Source organism: Sorex fumeus, unplaced genomic scaffold (assembly GCF_029834395.1).
Source record: "Sorex fumeus unplaced genomic scaffold, SorFum_2.1 ptg000020l, whole genome shotgun sequence".
Classification (NCBI taxonomy): domain Eukaryota; kingdom Metazoa; phylum Chordata; class Mammalia; order Eulipotyphla; family Soricidae; genus Sorex; species Sorex fumeus.
Window position 1 is genome coordinate 19,327,794 of NW_026606077.1, and position 6,000 is coordinate 19,333,793.

Sequence of the window (6,000 nt, forward strand, 5' to 3'; positions counted from 1 at the left end):
AGACGGGAGCATCCGGAGACTAGCCACACAGGCCACGGGGCACATGGGGCCCGAGTGCCAGACCCGGGGATGGAGACACATGTCAGGACCCAGAACTCTCTTCCTACAGCCTGAAAGAGCTTGGGCCTCACGAACATCTGGGTTTTGTATGTTACCTTTATCAATAATGACCGAAGGGCCCACAGGCAGAGGAGCTTGGAGAGTTGGAAGAGACAATTTCACGATTTTGCTGTGTGCTGTTCTCCAAGATGATATTGCAGACCCTTAATTAAGTTTCAGTACAAGAAACCAGCCACGGAATTATGTCTACTGCATCTGACAGAGGTGTGCAACTGTGGGGAAGAGTATCCTAGAATTTTCAGCCTATTATAGACTATCTCTCTGACAGAGATATTGACTTTAAGTATGATTAAATCCTAGATGCAAATTTTGAAAAATTTACTCATCTTCTATTTATATTAATTGGGGGCCACACCTGGCGCTACTCAGAAAAACACCAAATGAGGAGCCAGAGTGCAGTTAGGGTACTTGCCTTGTACTGGGTTCGATCTCTGTCATCCCATAGGGTCCCCCAAGCACCACTAGGAGTACCAAAGTGCAGAGGCAGGAGTAACCCAAGTATTGCCTTGGGTGTAACCCAAAAAGCAAAAAAAAAAAAAACCCACAACCCAAATGAGCTCCCCCATATGTTGTACATAAAGAAAGCAAGGGAGTAAACAATGACTATTAGAAACCTTAGCTTCTAGGAACAGAACAGTAGTGGCAATGGTGGAAAAGAATGGTAAAATGCACAGTGGTGGGAAGATATTGGCACGTTCATGATGGGTGTAGTATGTGCTACTGCACCCCTAAAACTTATAAGCATGTAGATATTTCCTGTTTGGTTTGTTGTTTGTTTGGTTACTTTGGGGGGATGGGGAGTGGGGGGTGGACACACCCAGCACTTAGGGTTCACTCCTGGCTCAGCACTCAGGAATTACTCTTGGAGGTACTCAGAGCACTACCTGGGGTCCTAGGGATCAAACCAGGTCAGTCATGTGCAAGGCAAATGCCCTTCTCACTGTACTATCAACTGTGACCTCATTTGGGTTCTAATTTTATTATTTATTTTTCTTTTCTTTTATTTATTTTTTTTTGCTTTTTGGGTCACACCTGGCAATGCTCAGGGGTTACTCCTGGCTCTGTACTCAGGAATTACTCCTGGCGGTGCTTGGGGGACCATATGGGATGCTGGGGATCGAACCTGGGTTGGCCGTGTGTAAGGCAAACGCCCTACTCACTGTGTTATCACTCCAGCCTCTGGGCTCTAATTTTAAAATTACCTCAATAATTAAAAATCTTAGGGCTAAAGAAAAAAATAAAAAATAATGGGGGTCAGAGACCAAGTTTTTTAGTGCTACTTCTTTTGAAACAAAATGGTTAAAACACCTTGTTCAGGGGCCAGAGAGATAGTATAGTGGTTAAGGCTCTTGCTTTCATGCACCTGACCAAGGTTTGACCCACGACAAAGTATATGGTTGCGAGCCTGGCCTGGAGCATACCCTAAGCAGAGCCAGGAGCAAGCTGGTGTGATGCCAAAACAAGAGCAAAAAACCATGTTCAAATTAAGTTGATTTAAAACGTGCGTTTTTGAAATGACTACAGATTTGGAAGTCAAAGGCAGCAATCAAACATGGGGCTAGAGTTCCAAATACCTTATTTTCCTAAGGTGTTCACATGAAAATCTTGCTAGCACTTAATAGTAAGTAGACTAATTAGTGTTCTACTATGTTTACGCTTTCATTCATACCAAATCCCCAAAGAAAACAAGATCTAATCTATAATGGCCAAAACAAGCCCTGTACATTCTTGTTTCTTTTATAATTCTTCCCGTTTCCCTCCAAGTCCTCCTTCCTCTCCACTAGAGAGAGAACCTAAAACACCATTTCACAAGAGAGCGAGTGCTACTAACGCTGATTTCTCATGGTTCTCTCAAACAGAGTCTTCCCCGGGCCTTCAGAGGTCAAAGGCAGCAATGAAACATGCAGCTTGAGTTTCAAATACGTTATTTTCCTAAGGTGTTCACATGAAAAATGCACCCCCCACGCACACACAAGAGCCGACAGTGAGACAGGCTCACTGGGGTGAGCACAGAGGGGCTCCAGCCCCCGGCCACTGGACTAGTGCTGTTGGCAACCCACCGCTGGCAGCACTGAGGAGATGGGTGCTCTCCTGAAGCCCAGCTCAGACATACACATCATCGTTTCCCTGAGCCCTGCCCACTGCAAAACTGAATATGCTCAGAAATAGGCACTTTCAAATCCGACTGCTGCACCTTAGCTGCCTCCAGTGGAGTACAGAAACGCCACCTAGCCAGCAAAGGTGTGATGATAACACACACATGCATGCACGCACACGAATGCACATACACATGCATGCACACATGCACACATGCACACATACACGCACGCACACACGCGCTTATCTCTCAGTATGGGGCAGGCAGGGAATCAATGTGTGAGGGCTGCTGTTACCAAAAGGGTTACTGGATTAAAAATGGAAACCCATCCTCTGGAAGCCCATCCCATCCTGATACCTACCATTTTATGAAATAATAAAAAGCATGAACCATCTTCCTGCTTTTTCAAAGATCTTTTTCTTCACCCACCAGTCTCATCCTACTGTTTTAGATGTGACCGCCATTGTCTCATATGTAGGACTTAGACACACCACAAGGTAGTAACAAATGTCCAAAGGCAACATAACTGCAGCACTATGCATAATAGCCAAAATCTGGAAACAACCGAAGTATTCAAGAACAAACAACTGGATAAAGAAACGATGGTACATGTACACGTGGAATATTATTCAGCCATTGGCAAAGCAGAGTCATGCAAACTGCTGCTACATGGAGGGACCTCAAGAGAACCATGCTCAGTAAACTTGGAGAGAGCAACACAGAATGATGTTTGTCCTCTGCGGGATCTAAAGAAACAGAATGGTAGGCTAACAAAGATGATGGAAACAAAGAGATGGGACCTGGCACTCAGTAGAAACATGCCACATTAATGGAGTGCAGGGAAGTGTTCAAGCAGGAGGAGGAGGAGGGGGTAGCGCTGAAAAGGGTAAAGTGTTTTGTCTGAAACCCTATCAGCAATAGGCAAAAACACACAAAGTCTTGGGGCCAGACTGACAGTACAGTGAGTAGGGCACTTACTCTGCACGCGACCAATCGAGGTTCATTCCCCAGCATCACCCCATATCGGCCCCCAAGCACCCCCAGGAGTAATTCTTGAGTGTAGAGCCAGGAGTTACCTTGAGCACTGCTGGGTTTGATCCAAAACGGAGGGAAAAAAAAATAAAACGCCTCTAGACTGGAGAGATACTACAGCAGGTAGGGTGTTTGCCTTGAATGCAGTTGACCCAGGTTCAATCCCCAGAATCCCATATCCCATATACCACCCCCCTCCCAATTCAGAGTGCAGAGCCAGGAATAACCTCTGAGCATTCCGGGGTATGATTCCAAAAACAAAAAACAAAAAAGTCTCTAGTGGAAGCAGACTGGCAGGTAGGCACAGAAGGGACTAGGCGCGCTGGTTGAGGGAAGTGGACACTGGAGAAGGAATTGGTGTTAGAATACTGTATGCCTGAAACCAAATTATCAATAACTTTGTAATTTCACAGTGACTAAATTTATTTTTAAAAATTGGTATCTTGGGGCTGGAGCAATAGCACAGCGGGTAGGGCGTTTGCCTTGCACGCGGCCGACCCGGGTTCGAATCCCAGCATCCCATATGGTTCCCTGAGCACCGTCAGGAGTAATTCCTGAGTGCAGAGCCAGGAGTAACACCTGTGCATCGCCAGGTGTGACCCAAAAACCAAAAAAAAAAAAAAAATTGATATCTTATGTTTAAGAATTAAAAAAAAAAAACAGGAGAACTGATCCACATAACTGATTTGGGGAGTGGGAGTCTGGCTCATTGGAAACGGGAGAAGGGTACACTGGTATAGTGCTGAAATTGTGTGCACAAGAAACCAAAAAATAATAAATTTTAAAAAGTGTCATTGCTATTCAGCCACAAAGTAATACAAATGCATAATAACAGATACACACACAAACAGGAAATGATACCAGCACGTTTATTCATGTTCTGTAGAAGCTGCTCTTGGAAAAAAAAAATCAGTGCAGGACAACGATCATTTGCAAAAGATAACAGGACTTTCATACTCGGCCCTCTTTATACAGACAAAAGTCCATCCGCCCCACCAGCCCTGCTCAGTACAGTCCAGACTCTGCTGGACTAGCCCTTCCTCTCGGGAAGCAGAGGAATAAACTGCTAGAGGAAGTGCTTCACATGAAAGATACTGATCACTGCTCACTTGGCAAATATGCCGGAGAACACCATGCGTGTATCTGAAAAGCAGCGTGGAAAAGGTCATTAGTTCTCAAGTCAAGGTCACAGTAAGCAAGTCTGTGATGTGTTTTGCATGCAGTGACAACCCCCAATTTCCTCTTTTCAAGAAGTGATTAAAATAGTACTGCGTGTGGTCATCAACTCCAAACATAAAGTTTCTATCACCGGGAAATCCTGATCATCCAGCACGAACTGCCGACGAGCAAACCTTTAACAATGTAACCCGCGCTGCTATAACGCCAGATCACAATGCTGCACGATTCACTCGTTCAGGGGAGGACCGAGTTTGGGAAGAAAGACAAAAGCCAAGCCAAAGAACAAAACCACAAAGGAATTTCCTCTGTGCCCAGAACTGAAACAGAACGAAACAGCTGAGACGAACTAACCGGCTGGTAAAGGGCACCACGTCTAGCTAATTCCCCATGAAGGAACGGAGGGTCCCCGCACGCTCAGCCCCACCGAAACCCGAAGCCCAAAAACCACCTTTTAAGAGCCACAAAAATAACATGTACCGGAGACAGAAAAACCAACAAGATGCAGTTAAATGCATTCGGAAACAAACGCTGAAAGGTGTGCCTGTCACGGTGCAAGTGCTGAGGCCACCCGCCACCCACGTTCGGGCTTGCTGGGCAGTGCCCGACCACTGGCCCCGAGCGAGCGCGGGGCTGCCCTTGAGCGCGCCCGCATCCACGGCCGCACCCCGCACCCACGGCCGCGTCCCGCACCCCGCACCCCGCACCCATGGCCGCGTCCCGCATCCCGCACCCACGGTCGCGTCCCGCACTCAGAGCCGCATCCCGCATCCCGCGCCCGGCCGTGCCCCGCTCCCCGCCGACGAACGCCCCGCGCCCCGGACGTGCCCCGCGTCCGGCCAGGCTGCTCGCGCGGCGCGCAGGGCGTGGCGCCCCGGGTCCGGGCACCCGGTCGCCGCGGCGGTCCCGGGGGCGGGTGACCTTCCGGCCGTGCACCCGCCGGACACGCCCCCGCGGGCGCCCGGGCCCGCTCGCTCACCTGCACCGTCAGCTCCGCCGCCCCGAGCTCCAGACGCGGTGGCTGCGCTGCTCGGGCCGGCTCGGGAGGCCCCGCGCCCCGGCTGCAGACCACGGGCAGGGACGGGCGGCGGCCGGGCGGCAGCGGGAGGCGGCGGCGGCCGCGGGGGAGGCGGAGGCGGCGGCGGCTGAGGAGGAGGAGGAGGAGGAGGAGGAGGACGACTCCGGGCGCCGAGCTCGCGGGGACCCACCCTCCTCCCGGCCGCTCTGCACCAGCCACCGCGGACCACTTCCGGGGCGCGGGGCGCGGGGTGGAGTCTCGGGCGCCACTTCCGGTCCACGGGCTCCCGTGAGGGCGGCGGGCCCGGGCCGGGAACAATGGCCGGGTGGGCGCGGCTCGGAGCCCCGAGGAGGCGGAGTCGGCCTGCCCGGGGGGAGCGGGGGGCGGGGGTCCCGGCCGCCTGCCTGGAGGTGCTGGGGGCCCCGGCCGCCTGCCCGGGGCGGGGAGCTGGGGAGGCCCGGCCGCCTGCCTGGGGACAGCCCTGGGGGAGCCGGGGGTCTCGGCCGCCTGCTCGGGGGAGCCGGTGGTTCCTGCCGTCAGAAGGCGCTGGTTTGCA

At 51.4% G+C, this 6,000-nt stretch overlaps 1 protein-coding gene across 1 annotated transcript in view; it reads right to left on the reverse strand.

Annotated features, from left to right (window-relative positions):
• RALA (RAS like proto-oncogene A) overlaps positions 1 to 5,639 on the reverse strand; it is an 81,171-nt gene extending 75,532 nt beyond the window's left edge. Inside the window, exon 1 of the mRNA XM_056113416.1 lies at positions 5,406 to 5,639. The gene's annotated coding sequence lies outside the window, so the exon portion shown is untranslated. The remainder of the gene's footprint in view (positions 1 to 5,405) is intronic.
• Positions 5,640 to 6,000: the final 361 nt, after the last annotated feature.